We start from the raw sequence: 16635 nt of genomic DNA on the forward strand, positions 1-16635 counted from the left end.
GTGGTTTCGGTTTTTGGAAGAAAAGATGGAAGAAAACTTGGTGATTTTTGGCCTTAGCACCTTTCCTTGGTAGATCTCGAGTTTGAGATGGTTCTAGGGTGCAAGATCACGATTTTTGCATAGTTTAGGAAAGGATTTTGATAACAAAAAGAATTTAAAGCATAGATCTATGCATAATCTTACCTTGGATGAAGAATTTTGTGGAGATTTCCTCTTGAATGCTTCCTAGAACTCGAGATTTTTGAGTGGAGAGGGAGGGATGTTCTTGAGTATTCTTGAGAGAGAGTTGAGAGATTTTTGTGGTGTGTGTGTGTATGGCCGAGAGTGAGAGAGAGGAAGAAGTGAGGTGATCTTTGAAGTGATACTTGCATGGAAAAATGAGATACAATGCATGGATATCCTTTGGGTAAAAGTGAGGTGGCATCCAAAGTCAACACTTCCATTTTTCTTTGGGTTTGGGCCTTGGGCCGAGAATGGGAAGAGAAAAAAAAGATTTTTGGGCTTTTTGCCCTTAAGCCCAATATTTGAGGTAGTTTGGGTGCTTATTGGCCTTATAAAATAAAATTGTGATTTTTATGCTTTATTAAGCTAGGCTAGGTTAAATTATGGATCCAAGCTTGTGATTTATTTCATTCTAGACCCAATATGGCCCAAAATATTGAGATAAATAAGTGTGGGTTCAATTAGAGCCCAATTAGGATTCTAAGCCCATGATAGTCTATTTGGAAGCTTATTGGTCCATTTGGATCCAATAAGGGAGTTCTAGCCCAAAATGGACTTAAACAAGAACTTCTAAAGTTTCCAATTGTTTGATGACTATTTGTAGCACTAGTATAATGTATTTGATTGAAGTTTTTGATTCACATTAGCTTGAATGTATAGATTACATGACACAAAATTTCCAGTTGTGACAACTTCGTTACTCTTAAAACAATTATCCCTTGACGAAACCTAGTATCATTACCACTAGAGTTTAGTCTAACGCTTGACGAGACTAATTTAATAGTCTAGCTATTATTACTATTATATAAGCGTTAAATAACACTCAATATAACTCATAATAATAACCTAAATAATTATTTTAAGGTCCTAACAATGTTACTATAATTAAATAAAATCTATATTAAATATACTATAGGCGTAGCTCACTTACAGCGGGTTTTTATTAAAAATCGGGCTTCGCTGGAGCAGCGTTTCCGAGCCGAAAGCTTTTCTTCTCGGAGCCGTCGGGCGCTCCGGGGCTTTCTTCTCGTCATAGGGAGGTTCCCTAGACTTGGGAGGGGTTTAGGGAGGCTAGAGAGAAGTTAGAGAGAGAAAGAAAGGCTTATGGTGTGAAGAAAATATGAGGAGTTCACCATTGTATTTATAGGAAGTGTATAGTAAAGTAGTCTCCAAGCTTCGTCCGTAACTTTTGCATACGAGCTCCGTTTTTGTCTGTATTTTTACTGTTGAGTTCCTATTAATGAGATATTCAACTTTCATTTAGACCTCGTTGGCTAATTCTCATTCTATCTCGGATTTACAAAACTGTATCAAATTCGCCGCGCTCGAAAAGTAGGGACTAAGCTTCGTCCATAACTTTCGCATACGAGCTCCATTTTTGTCTGTCTTTTTACCGTTGAGATCCTATTAATGAGATCTTCAACTCTTATTTAGACCTCGTTGGCTAATTCTCATTCTATCTCGTATTTACAAAACTGTATCAAATTCGCCGCGCTCGAAAAGTAGGGACTAAGCTTCGTCCATAACTTTTGCATACGAGCTCTATTATCGACGTTCTTTATATCCACGCGTTGGTATTTACGAGTACTACAACTTTCATTTAGATCCCGTCGGCTAAAAATCGACCGATCTAAAATTCAGATTTCGGGCTGTGCACTGCTATGCTAAATCTTAGAAAAATCATAACTTCCTCATACGAAGTCAGATTTGGGCGTTCTTTTCATCGATGTTCTTAGTTTAACATATTCTACGACTTTCGTTTAGATCGCTAAGGCTAAATCTCGCTCTATCGTAAATTCACTATTTACGCTTCCCGGTATCGTGCCGGTTCCGTCGCGAAACTTCAACGGGTCATAACTTCTTCGTTATAACTCGGATTTCGGCGTTCTTTATATGTACGAAAACCTTGTAACATACTCTACAACTTGGTTAAGATTATTTATTCTAAATAATCTTTTGTCGAAAAGTCGTTTTCGACCCTTAATGCCTCTAATTTGACTAGCCCGGATTTGCGGGCGTTACATTCGGCTCGGCTAAGGTTTCGTTCCTTGTTCGCATCGTGATGCTCGGTTTCACTTTTGTATCAGTGGACTTGAACGAACTGGGAATCAACTTGAGTTCGGTTGGTAGCACTTGGAACAAAAGCGCTTGGAATGAACAATGGCACTATTGGATTTCGGACCGAACATGGTTTTTGTATCAAGCATCTTGGACCGAACTTGGTTTTAGTTGCTTGTGCTTAGACCGATTGAACAAATCATGGTGGTATCGTTTCTTCTTTTATCAATCGCATATATTGGGGATGAAGATGACTAATGTTCCATCAAGGTCCATGCAACTTCAGCAAATAGGCATTTTTGGTCCCTGTTGTTTTCATAGATTGGTATTTTTGGATCATTTCTAGTTTTTGCTTCAAATAAAGGGGTTTATTGGTGCATGATTACAATTTTAGCCCCTAAGTTTCTTGAAAGTGACAGTGTCGGCCCAATATTCAGAAACGTTTACTACTTTGAGGGCCGGTGAACAGTTTTGGAATTTTTAACGCACATATTTTTTCCATGAACAGAAAAATAATGATTCCATCAAGTCTTGGCGGTTCGGAAAGTCGTTTTTCGTGATAACGTCCAATTTTCACAACTTTTTACGGATTTTGTACTTTATTGTAAATATCATTTTGTCACGGGGGAGCATAGTAATTTTTATCTATTCAAGATCATTCTCATGACCATAAGAAGACTTTATAATAACGGTTTCGATTATAAATCGGGGGAGAATTTGGTATGGTCATTCGAAATTGGATTTGTGACTTCTCAAAGTTGAAGATTTTTGATAAAGCTTGTGGTAGAATTATGAAGGTAGCTTTTACAGTGGAAGTTCTTCATCGAGCTCTGCTAAAACTTTTACAGAGAAGTATCCTTTACAATGGAAGTTCTTTATCTAGCTCTGCTAAGGACTTGTTATATCTCCGACTTCTAGTATTTTCTCGATCAAGTGGCATTACAAATCTTAAAGTTTGGGTTGTTACATGATATTTTTTTGATGGCTTATATCATTAGCTTATTTGAAGATCATTGTGACTTGGAGGGGGAGCTCTTCAAAGACAAGAAGTGATGCAGTTTCTTTGTTCTGAAGTAGGTTTTTATGGCGGGTTTGGTTTTCATGAAGATTTTTTGGGATTACATTCGATAATGAAGTTTACAGACATTACTTCAGTGCTTGATTTATATATCTAGAGCCCGTGTTTGAAGACTATTGAAGAATCAAGATTCATGGATTGCTTCATCTATTCCTCGTTACAAGATCTTTTTATTAGCTAGATGCTTGTTTTGGAGGTTAAAGCATTGTCATCCATTCCATACTTTGAGGGGGAGATTGTAGGGTTTCAAAGCACTCCATGGATGATGGCAATGGGCCCCTTTGTTGAAGTGTAGGTTAAAAGCCCAAGACTTGTCTTTTCCCTATAAATAGTCATGTATTATTCATTATTAGGGTTAAGAGTGAGGCAAAATGTAGCTGCCACGTGAGGTTTCTTATGTATTGTTAGATTCTTTAGTCTATGTTGAAAGTGTAATTTATTCCTCATGTTTTGAATAAATTGAGTGATCATTCGACAAATCTTCTTTATTTGTGTTTGTTCTTATTTTCCGCATCTTTTTCTTCAAATCACAATTAGATTTTTAATCCCAACAGGGTATTCATCCATCAAATCAGGCGCAATTATCAAATAAATCCTAGATATCAGTCGGATTTTTCTCTCTCCTACTAGTACGTATAAAAGGATAAGGCACGCTCCACTTTACCCTTTTATCACTTACAAAACTCTCTCAAAGAACAAAGGCGATTCCTCTTACTGATCATCTTCTTCTCCAAGCTTCTACAATGGCAGACTCTTCTTCAGTTCATGATACCTCTGTACACCAAACCCTTCTTACCATCAAACCTAAACAAAACCTGATCATCGATCTTACTCCCTTCATCTATGAACCCTACATGCTCTATGTCGTCGAGTGTCTCAAATACTCGCCTCTTGTCGATGCTCTGACCAAAGTCGAAGTCGTTCCCATGTCCTGCCTCTCACTCATCTACTCCACTGCTTACTACGACAAAGCTACTGAAAGGATTCACTTTGAAATCCACAACGAGAAGACTTCCATCTCCAAGAACCGCTTCTGTGCCCTAATTGGTCTCTCTCAAGAACCAAACTTGGTAAACCCTGAATCGATCACTACTGGTCAGCTCTTCTCAAGGTTTTATCAAATGGGGTACACTAAAACCCTAACCACCATAACCAAGTTCAAGAAGTCCTGCCTTTCTCCTCAATGGAATGTCCTATTTACTCTACTGTTCAAAGGACTCTCTGAGCGAAGCACCGGCTCAGATGGAGCAAGCAAGTCATTCATGGCTGTGCTGTACGGTCTATATCAAGGGATAGATCTGGACTATGGGTCGATCATCTGGCAACAATTAGTCCCAAGCTTGTACTCTTCCTCAAGACATTCAGAAATATCGTGTGGCAGGTACTATTCAATCATCACCAAGTGGGCAATGGATCGTCTTCACGTTCCAATCATGGCGGATTCTCTTCTCTCCTCCATCAGCACCTTTCACACAACCAAGATAATCGTCACAGATACCACCAAGTACTCCTTCATTGGATCCATTCCTGACACCATGCTTGTCTGTGTGTCTGCAGCAAGTAATGTCTTGCAACAATATAAGAAGATTCCTTCTTCGGGTCCAAGGGAGCTCATGCCAGCCATGGTTCGCTCCATTGACGCGGCTGACAAGCCAGCAAAAAGGGGAAAGAAAACTGAGACTCATAAGGAGACGAAGGTTACTAAAACAACCAAGGGGCAAACCCCTAAGAAGCGAAAGTCTGACAAGGCTGCTCCATCACAGCCTCAGCCAAAGAAGCAGAAGAAGCCCGCTCGGAGACTCATACTCCAATCTTCAAGCGATTCAGACTCAGAGTATGTTCCTCCCAAACATAAATTTGCTCCACCTTCAGAATCTGAAAGCGAAAGCTCTAACGATGAGGCTTCGGGTCGTGGTGATACCCTGCCTCACTCGCGTACCCCAGAAATTCCAGTTTGCTCCCCACCTCCTTCTCCTCCACCTGTTACTATCCCAGTATCCATCCCACCAATATTTCCTATCCCTACTTCTCAACCATCAACCACTACTCCCAACCCTAATCCAATCTTCACAGACACAACCACTACCACCACTACTACAGGGCCTCATTCTACAGCTCCCACCCCACCTGTTACAACTGAACCACCAGTAACAACCGAACCTCCTGCCACTACCAAACCCTTATCACCTATACCATCTACTCACACCACCCCAGTTCTAGGCGGTGAGGACTTGGAATTTGATTCGACTTATTTCAGTCCTTACCGTGTACAGAGTGATGAAGAGGACGATGAACCGGTCATCTCAAAGCGGTCCACGACAAACTCGATCAACTGCTTTCCTCCTCTTCATCTGGGGCTTATTCTGATGCTGCTTTAAAGGCTTTGTTCTCCTCTATAGTCCAAGAACACAATGCCTCCCTTTCTACTGCAGCTAAGGCTATAGACGCCTCCACCTCACAATGCCAAAAAGCCTCACTCATTGTTGAGGCTTCCACAAAGGAGGGCAAAGAAGCGACCACAAAAGTCGATAAACTAATTTCTGAGGCTCGCTTATTTTTGGATTCATTGCAGGCGGCAACTTAGAAAAATTCTCAAACTGTGAACGCTTCGTTTGATAACCTTCAGCGTCCTCTTCAAGCTGAACGGTCCAACCTTGAAGTTGCTCGTCAAGCAATCGAGGCAGCCAATGTCACTCTGCACGACAATGTCAATGATCGATTGACTCAATTGGAGGAAGAGTTGGCAGTTGAAAATCGCATCATGGATGAACTCGACAAAAGAACCTCTCAGTTGAAGATGCAGAATCTCAAATTTCATACTGCAACAGCTGAACTCAATGACTTGAAGTCTGAGAGGGAGGTTATACGAAGCTCTGCTGCTATTGTTCACTCCATCTTACTTCACCTTCTTGAAGCCCATGATCCCATCATTACCATCACCATTCGCAGGCATTTGGCTGACAAACTTCAACCTGCGCTGGACATTCTTAGTCGTATCGAGGGTGTTCCGGTGACTGGCGTCCAGCCGAAACAAGGGGGAGAGAAGTCAGCAAAAACTCAACCTCCTCCTGAATCGAAACCAACTGCTGAACCGAAGGATAATGAAGCTTCGGTCAGTAATAGAGACAAGAAGAAGAAGAAAATTGGGGAGGATGACACTGATAATGAGGGAGATGTTTATGGTGAAAGTCCTGAATAGCCTTTTCAGAAAACAAAACCTTCTGATAAAGAGCTTGAAGAAAGGTTTAAGAAACAAAAGGTTGAGCTGGAGCAGTAGCAAAAGGAAAAGGAGCTCCTGGAAAAGAAAAAGTCTATTTTTCCTGAATGGACTCTTGATTGGCTTCAAAGTTGTGCCACTGATGAGCCAAGCACACATTGGCTTGATCCTGTGATGTCGTTCAGGCTTGACAACTACAAGGATGCATAGTTTGACATGCTGATCACGCGAAAGGCCTTCATCTTTCACTGCTTCAACTCGACTGTTGCCATCCCATCTCCAGACCCGAAGGTGGATCGGGAACTATTGGAATTTAACCTAGAGTTTGTTCAACCCCAGTACTTGACCTGAAGTTCGAAGAAAATTACAATTGTCAAGGTTCTGAAGCCCTATTTACCAGGGAAGTTTGTTAATGTGAAATTCACTAGGTAGCGAAGACGGACCAAGAGATTGCCTCTGCCATTCACAAGCGAACCACGATCAAAACTATGGGCAGAGCAGGTAATGTTAATACAATGGTCAAGGGCAAGATTGATTCGAAGTACCACACCATGATGTTCATCATAGGCGAAGGACAGAAATGCATGTTCGCTCTTGTTGACAAACACCTCTTCTCAACTGCTTGCTTGGAGCACATTTTGGAGATTATTCAGAGGTGTGATCAGAACATTGCAGCCGACAAGAAGATGTTTACTGATATGCTGAGATGGTACATTCAATTTCGGTAGACTCTTCTTGCTATCATCCCTCGGTTGTTCAAGGTGGTAAAAACTGTGATGCCAACTCAAAGAAAGTGATCTCTCACCTCATTTGACGCAAAGGGGGAGATTGTTGGGCTTATAGTGTTGCGTCATGGACTCGGTCCTTAGCCCATTTTTGGTTGCCGGTTTGGTCCTGTCCAACCATGAATGTTTTATTCTAGGGTTTAGTATTTAAGTTGCATGCATGCAGTCTTTGTAGTTAACGCTTTTAATTATTTTTCTCATTGAGTTTTTGTAAACCCTAGCTCGCCTCTACAGTGGAAGTTCTTCATCGAGCTCTGCTGAGGCGTGACTATATTTGAATCATAAGCACATTGTTGATTCTATTATGTGTTCATCATATTATTGTGTTTGTTTTGTTTGATCTTCATCCTTTACCTGTAAAAGATCTAATCGATATGAGTTTTATTCTCATCATTTTGGTTTTGATTTTTGCGACATTATAAGTTGGTATCAGAGCCTTGGTTTGAGGGATTCAGGCATAATCTCAGGTGTGTCTAAACTCAAATTGAGGGTTTGGTAGATTTTTCAAAAGGAAATGTTTGATAAAAGAGTTTTCTAATAAAAGAAAAGGAGTGTGGTGCATGCAATCGACCAAGCTCAAGAAAGTTTTCCTAAAATACCCATACTTGTTTTATGATATGCTTAGATTTGTGAGTTTGTGAATCACATGCTATTTTAGGGCTAAGCATCTACTTAGGATTTGCATGATAGAATTCTAGGAGAGATGTTTTTGTATGCCTACTATATGATCTTGTGGCTTGCATGCTAGTACTGATCAATCAGTGATAGGATGCCCTGTTTAGGTTACGATTCTTCTGATTACTCGATTCTTCAATGTTGCTTGCTTTGTGCTTTTAGGAGTTCCCTGTAACTTCGGCTAACTAGTAAGTGAATATGCTAAGTTACATATTATTGAGACTAAATAATTTTAGAAGTTTCGGTTTTAACTCTATTGCGCAGCTCTTGTTTGAGTCCAACCGTTCTAGTGTGAGACCTTTCATTCGAAGAGTTATTTGGTGTCGATGATATTTAATTGTATTCGTGAGCTAGTTAGAGGGTGTTAGGGGGTTCCTTCGGTAGCTGATGGCGAGGAGTAGTGTGGTAGTTCCCTAGGAAAACCTAGGAAGAGATTTAGTGCTAGGAGCCTTGTCTTGTTGAGGATTGTACGTATGGATAAGGGAGTGACTTGGAGGATTCGAAGCAATCCTTGAGGAAAGTACGAATATATGTGGAAGGTAGTATGGACCCATACTACTGAAAGCAGAGGATCCGTACATGAGTCAAGGAAAGTTGTGATAATACTAAGAAGCTTGTAGATGGGATCCCTCAATGTTTATATATGTGTGTGTTCTTATAGTTTTAATGGTCTATTCTTAGTATGGTGGTCACTTGAGGAATACCTCGTAGTGGTTATGGTGCTGGTAAGGGTTCAGGTTCAGGTTCTGGAGTAGGACAGTTGGATGATCAGATGCACGAGTTCATTTCGTCAAAGATTACCCACACTATTCTTGAGCAGACTCCTGTGATCTTCAGCACGATCAAGGAGGGTTTCATAGATGTTTTAGAGGAACGCTAGGGCTCATTCCGTTTTCAGATGGTAGCAATGATGGGATGTCACACCCCCGAACCGGAACGGCGGAAACGTCCGGGGGGTTGGGTGACTTCATCTTGTAATATCATCACGGTGTAAATAATTGAATCAAGACAACATCATCATCACACATACAATAATACAACCGTCATTGTTTACATCAGTGTGTTTGATTACAAATTACATTCCCAAAATATAAGTGTATGATGATAACAAAAATACAACAAACTCCATGAGTTCTTGAAGATCAACCCGCTTGATGATTTCCTGAGAATACAAGTTATTTTGAAAATGGTCAACATATATAATGTTGGTGAGTTCATAAGCATATATGTATGAAAAGTTTGTATCACTTTGTAATCGTCATATAATTCGATATTTTCTGTAAAAATGGTTTGAACGTTTTGTATCAAATCTTGTATTAAAGCATGTGTGTTTTCTGTTTTGAAAATATATAAAGATATTATTCAAGAAACATACTATATTTTATGTTGTAAGTAGAAGGTAATGTATAATGTAAGTTTCCCAGAAAATCCGATATTTTTTGTCGGTAAAAGTGTTGTAGTCTTAAAACTCTAAGAACGTAAAATGGTGTTTGTATAGTATTGTAACTGCAGAAATATATATATATATATATATATATATATATATATATATATATATATATATATATATATATATATATATATATATATATATTCTATAAATTTTACAGTGGAGTTAATTTCTATGTGAGTCGTTATAACCATGTTTGATATGACTGATTTGCCTGTCATGACGTTTTTCAGACGTCGCTTGTAAGGTAAGACATTTGTCACCCTAGACTGGCCTAGTCTACCAGTACCGAACAGCTCAGGTGCGGGGTTGTCAACCCTGTATAGATCTATACACAAACTCTCGCTCTCCCTCTAGGAGACTTTGGTTATAACTACAAGACTGAAGGTTGTACACTAGGTAGGTACGAATGAAAGAACCACTACTAGAAAAATAGCCTTTAATGACACGCAAACAATGACACGCAGTGATTGGCGATACGCATTTTTGGGCGCCCTAAAAATAATGTCCGTTTTATTAAAAAATGAAGCATAGACGACACGTATTTTTCCGCGCCCTAAAATTAGTGTCCAATAAAAAAATAAAAAACACAGAGGGCACCTATGTTAAAATGAGTGTCGTGTAGAGATGTCGCTTTATATTTTATTTAATGAAAGGCGCGTTTTCTTCTTCGCAGCTTGGGGGGAAACGAAAATCCCAAATTTTTGAAAGGCCGCCATTTTATCCTCTGCCTTATTTCCATAGTTCTTCTCTCTCACTTATCAATACCTAAAAAAAACCCTAATATCATCACCACTCCTCATTTCTTTCAATCTACGACGCCGATCATGAAGTTCACAAAGCTTTCAAAGGATCCGGAATTGAGATCATTATCGGGCTACGAACTCTTGAGAGATTCAAGGACAATCTAGGATCGAAGGCGGCTGTAACAAATGTTGTTCATGACATCGGTCACAGAAAAGGGAAATTCACCATTTTCATAAATTCATCATCCGCGAACCCTTAATAGGTGGCGTCTACGGTGGAAATAAAGGGTGAAATTGAACCCTCCCGAAGAGAGAGAGAGAGAGAGAGAGAGAGAGAGAGAGAGAGAGAGAGAGAGAAAGAGAGAGAGAGAGAGACTTGGGCACAGACTTGCAAAACCAATATCATCATCTTGTTCTTCCACACTAGCTTCAACAATGGATGATTTCCATAATCCACGAGTTCAGGTTAGTAAAGATACTACTAATGAGTAATGATATGTTTTTTTTATCTTTCGATATTTATTTGTGGATTTCATTGTTGTATCATGTATGCGTGTTTTTCAGGCACTGTTCATACTTTGGAATGTCAAAATTAGACCACCAACTACGAACCTCCGATCCCATACTCCATGAAAGATATGAACGAAGAATATTTACCAAACCTGCGAATCGATTAAATTCCCAGAAAATGAAAGTAATTTCCTCTAATTCCGAGAGCGTGAACAACGAATCTAATGACAATTCAGCGAGCCAAGAACACGAACATCTGAATTTTGATTCAGATTCGTGTGACTGATTTCAGATTTCAATTGCAAAACTCCGAACGAAAGTGTCGACTTGCGAACCAATCAGTGACACATTCAATTACGAGCGAACCTTTGTTTGAAGTTAAATCGATTTCTAAATCGAGTTCAGCAGTGCTCAACTTCAGTGAAAATTGTACATCAAAACTTCTACAACCTTACATGGATGGGATTGTGGGGAAATTAATTGTACTTTTACAGGTATAAATAATTTTGTACTAACCTTAAAAGATATGAATATATGAATACTGAATCATTTTTGTATTTCCAGAATCCAAAGTAGATGGTGTAAGAGGGAGCTTTGACTGCTTTGGCATCTGTTGCTGATTCATCTCAGGTATTATTCATCTTCATATTCTCTCACCAACTTGTTTATTTTCTTTAAATTGGTTCTCACATAGTTTATGATTTTACAGGAGCATTTTCAAAAGTATTAGGATACAGTTCTGCCTTACTTGAAAGCTATACTCATGAATGCAACCGATAAAGCAAATTGTATGCTTCTTTTCTTTTTCTGTTATTAAACTTACTCTTTTAAAACAAATTGAGTTAAAGATTATAAATTTATAATTATATATTTTTGTTGTAGGCATGGGTAAGACTCTGCAAGTGCCTAGGGCAAGATTTTCTCCCTTACATGAATGTTGTGATGCCACCATTGCTTCATTCTATTCAACTTAAACCAGATGTTACAATTACTTCTGTTGATGATTCAGATGATGATATTGACAAGTCTGATGATGAAAAGTGTGATTTTTAATAAATTAAATGCTTGAATGAGAGTTAATGACCATTTTACCCTTTGATATTGCAACATTGAGAGTATTACACTTGGAGATAAAAGAATAGGGATCAAAACTAGCGTCCTTGAGGAGAAAGCTACACTTGGAGATAAGAGAGTTAATGAGCATTTTACCCCTTTGGTGTTGCTATGCTGATGAATTAAAAGAAGGGTTTTTCCCATGGATTGATCAGTTGAAATGGAATTCCTCTTTTACCCTTTCTTGTCTTTTCACATTTGAAAAAAACTGGCTTAACTTTTTAATAAAAGACAGGTTGCACCAACATTAGTACCACTTCTTAAATTCTATTTCCATGAAGAAGTTAGGAAGGCTGCAGTTTCAGGTGAAATAAAATACCTCTTTTACCCCTGATAACTTTAACTGTTATTTTTTTATTTTCTTTCTGAGTGTTGACTTTTTCTTTGACTTTTTAGCTATGCCTGAGGTTATTCGTTCAACAAAACTAGCTGTTGAAAAGGAGCAATCTCAGGGTCGCAATGAGTCATATGTAAACCGTTGTCAGACTATATCATACCAGCTTTAGTAAAGGCTCTTCACAAGGTTATTTTCGTCATTCCCCCTATTTGTTGACTTATGTTTGCTCATATGAATCTTTATTTACTGGATTTTGTCTTTTAGGAACCTGAGACTGAAATTTGCTCAAGTATGATTGATTCAATCAAGGAATGTGCAAAAATTTTGTGGGCCCCTTTTAGATGAAAATCAAGCTAGAAGCATTGTTGAAAAGATCAAATAGGTGATCACTGCCAGCTCACCAAGAAGAAATGAAAGGGGTGAAAGAGTCAAAACAGAGGACTTTGATGCAGAAGAAGGGGAAATGTTGAAAGAAGAAAACAAACAAGAGGAAGAACTTTTTGATCAAGTATATGCTCTTATATTATATAATCTATTTTTTATCAATCTGTTTATCTTAATAAATTATTCATAATATTTTCTTTTTTGTTAAATCTAGGTTGGTGATTGTTTGGGTACTCTACTCAAGACTTTCAAGACCCCATTTCTGCCTCTTTTTGATGAACTCTTGCCTTACTTGATGCCATTCTGGGTGAGTATTGAGTAACATTAATTATATTTTTTTTAAATAATTATTTTTTATTTTTTAGTTTTTATACAAATATTAAAAATAAGACTTGCATTTTAAATTTAGGGCAAGGATAGGACCTCTGAGGAGAAAAGAATAGCAATTTGCATATTTGATGACGTGGCAGAGCATTGTGGAGATGTAGCTCTAAAGTAAGCTTTTTTTAATTCTTTTGTTACTTTAGTATTTTTATTTTAAAAAAATTATAATTTTATATCTTGTTACAGATACTATGAAACTTTTCTACCATTGGTGTTGCAGGCATGCAATGACACAAGAACAAATGTTCACAAGGATAGCATAATTTAATATCAAACTATTATCATTATATTTTTTTATTTAATTCTAAATAAATATATAATTTTTCTATGTACCATTTCTTGTCGTTTTCCTCCTTGACCAGGTAATATCATCAATTTGTTTCTTTCTACTTAGTATTTCTTACTAGTTGTGAACAAGCCTCTCATCTCACATTTGAGTTTATAGGAATCAACAATCACTGTGAAACTTCTAGTGTTTAGATTTCTTACTGGTTGTGAACATTTGTTTCTTCCCTTTCCACCCTTCACTTGCAGGTTGATGATTTGTCAAGAATGTTCAGACCATTTTCCAAAAATACCCCATGGATTGGATCCTGTCTCTAGTATGTTTAAAAAGGTTTGTGATTTAGGAGTTGGGTTCTTTTTTTTAAGTAGAATATAGTTATTTGTATTTGTTGTCATCTGTTTTTATCTTTTTGATGCAATGCAACATGTTGCTGCTGAAGACACAACCTTGGTCAAACAGGCACAAGATGCTGCAAGTAATAAGAAGGCAGAAAAGAGATTGCAGGTTGATCCTGCTACATGGCCAATAATGATCTTTAGGGTCTGCTGGAAGGATTGGGGATTGCAGTTAAGCTTCTATCTAAGACTTCACGGCAAGGACTTGATGAATTTAAACTAGCAATGCTTTACTTGATTTGGACATGAACCCTAAGATATCATATTTTGGCATGGCTAGAAGCTTTGGAGGAAACGAGACTCAAGCAAAAGTAAACACACAGAGAGTTGTTGGCACATTGTAAGCTAGATAATGCAATTGTATATAAATGAGTTCATTTTTTTTATAACATTTACTCACTATTGCAATAATTATTTGTATTTGACATATTAATGAAATGAATTATCTTTGTTATTTATGGTATTTTATTTTGTATTATGAGATTTTTAATGTATTATTTAATTTGAAAATTAGTAAATCTATAAATAATATTTTTTTTAAACATTTAAAATTATGATACGCAAAAATGTGTGTCATCTTCATTTATGACATGACCTTTCTTGACAGGGGATTTCTTGATACGCATTGCGTGTCATTAACACGCGCGTCGTAAGGTTACAACACGCGAATGCGTGTCGTCTTCCTTTATGACAGGGCCTTCCTTGATACGCATTGCGTGTCGTAAACGCACGTCATAATTGCGTGTCGTAAATGAGCGTCGTAAATGCGCGTCGTCTATAGACGACGCGCAAAAACGCGTCGTCTCTCTTTATGACAGGGCCTTCCTTGACGCGCATTTGCGCGTCCTTTGAGCCTTTTACGACGCGCAATGAGCGTCGTAAAAGGCTATTTTTCTAGTAGTGAACGTCTCACAAGAACCTTAACTATGTTTACGCGAATATTGTAACACACTATTTAATGTTTTAAATAATGTTTCTGTTCATGTATTTAGGTTACAAGGCTCAATGTGTATGTACATGAATGAATGAGGCCCAATAAGTATGAAATGAGTATACAAGGTCCGTCGAGCATGTAGATGGGTTAACAAGGCCCAATAAACATGTAAGGAGTATACAAGACCTATCAAGCATGTAAATAGGTCACTAAGGCCCAATAAACATGTAATGAAAATATCAGGCCCAATAAGCATGTAAATGGGTCACTAAGGCCCAGTAAACATGTAATGAAAGTATCAGGTCCAATAAGCATGTAAATGGGTCACTAAGGCCCAATAAACATGTAACGAATGTATCAGGCCCAATAAGCATGTAAAGGGACCACAAAGGCCCAATAACATGAAAATGGGTAAACAAGGCCCAATAAAAATGAGAACGACTTAATTAGCCCATTTGTTTTTATATTGTTTGTTTTAGCTCAATTATTTACCAAAAATGACATAAAAGGCTCACCTTTTGTAAAAATGACATTCTTGGCCCACTAAGCCGAAAATTTACAATTAAGGCACATTTTTGGTAAAAATGACACATTAGGCCCATTAAGACCGAAAGTTTACTTCTATGAGCTTATTTTATATAAAATGATATTTTTAACCCACTTTTTGATAGGAATAAAATCTTTCACCCAAATTTTATGTAAACGACATTGTCAGCCCATTTAACCAAAAATTTACATTTTGGGCCCATGTTTGTTTAAAATAACCATTTAATCCATAAAAAGTCAATAATTACCTTTTTAGGCCCATGAAACCGTGAGTTGCGAATAAAGACCCACTTTTGTGAAAATTGACATATTTAGCCCATTAAAACCGGGAAGGCCTAAATATAAGCCCATTTGTGAAAATTAACACTTTTTGGCCCTTTTAAAACCATGAATATCATAAAGACCCATTTTTATTTAAAAATGACTCTTTTGGTCCTTTCCAAAACCGTGAGTTAACATAAAGACCTACCTCACTTTTTGATTATTTGTCAAAAGTGGCCCCTTATACGGTTTTGTTTAGTTTCTACTGCTCTTTAACATTTTAATCCTCTCAAGTTCATGGTATGTTTCTTATGATGATTTAGTTTACATACATCACCAAAATTTAGTAGATCTCGAGTTTGTATGAAGTTCTAAAAAGTTTTCATAGCACAATTCACAACATATAACATGGAAACACACATATACATGCATAAATACATAGATCTAACACAAAGCAACTTGTATACTCCCCTAAAACATAGTGAAACCCGAAAATAAGGGGGTATGAACTAACTTTGGTTGATGGATCAGTTTTGGTGAGAAGATTGAAGGAGATTTCTACCTAGCAAGCTCCTTTGAGAAGATCTTTAAACTTATGGAGTTCTAAGAAGCATTGATCATGAAATAGAGTGTTTATGAGTGAAGGACTTAACATAAAATGAAGTTGAACACCTTGATTAGAAAGTAGCTTACTAAGAATGATGATCTTTGATGAACTGTTCTTGAACACACACACACAAGCACACACGAAAATTTAGAAGAAAAGAGGGATTTTTCTTGGAGTTCTAGAGAGGATTTTTAGTTAGTTTGAAAGGGAAAATGATATGGTGGTGATGTTCCTTTGGTCGAGAATCTTAAGAGGAAGGGAGGAGGATTATTTGGGCATTACATGGAGGGTTAAGGGATTTAACTTAGAGATATGGGATGTAGTTAGCATGGATACCCAACATACAATAATGAGGTGCCACTTAATTTTTGTTAATTCATTTTTTTTTTACAACCGAGAATGAGAGGAGGAAAAGAGAAGTGAAATGTTTGGGCTTGAATTGAAAAAAAATCGAGATCTTATAGCCCAATAAGAAAACTTTTGGCCCATTTGGCCCATACACAAGTTTTCGACCCTAAAGTGGTATAAACAAGGGGTTTTCGGCCTAATGAGGTTCAAGAAAGCATTTACGGCCCATTAAGGCCCATGAAGAGTTTTGTGGCCCAAAATAAATTACTTAGTGAATGTGGGTCCAACTAGGGCCCAAA

At 37.7% G+C, this 16635-nt stretch overlaps 1 pseudogene; it reads left to right on the forward strand.

Annotated features, from left to right (window-relative positions):
* Positions 1–4791: 4791 nt before the first annotated feature.
* Positions 4792–13227, forward strand: LOC128132912 (uncharacterized; annotated as a pseudogene).
* The last annotated feature ends 3408 nt before the right edge of the window (positions 13228–16635 follow it).

This window comes from Lactuca sativa, chromosome 3 (genome assembly GCF_002870075.4).
Source record: "Lactuca sativa cultivar Salinas chromosome 3, Lsat_Salinas_v11, whole genome shotgun sequence".
NCBI lineage: Eukaryota > Viridiplantae > Streptophyta > Magnoliopsida > Asterales > Asteraceae > Lactuca > Lactuca sativa.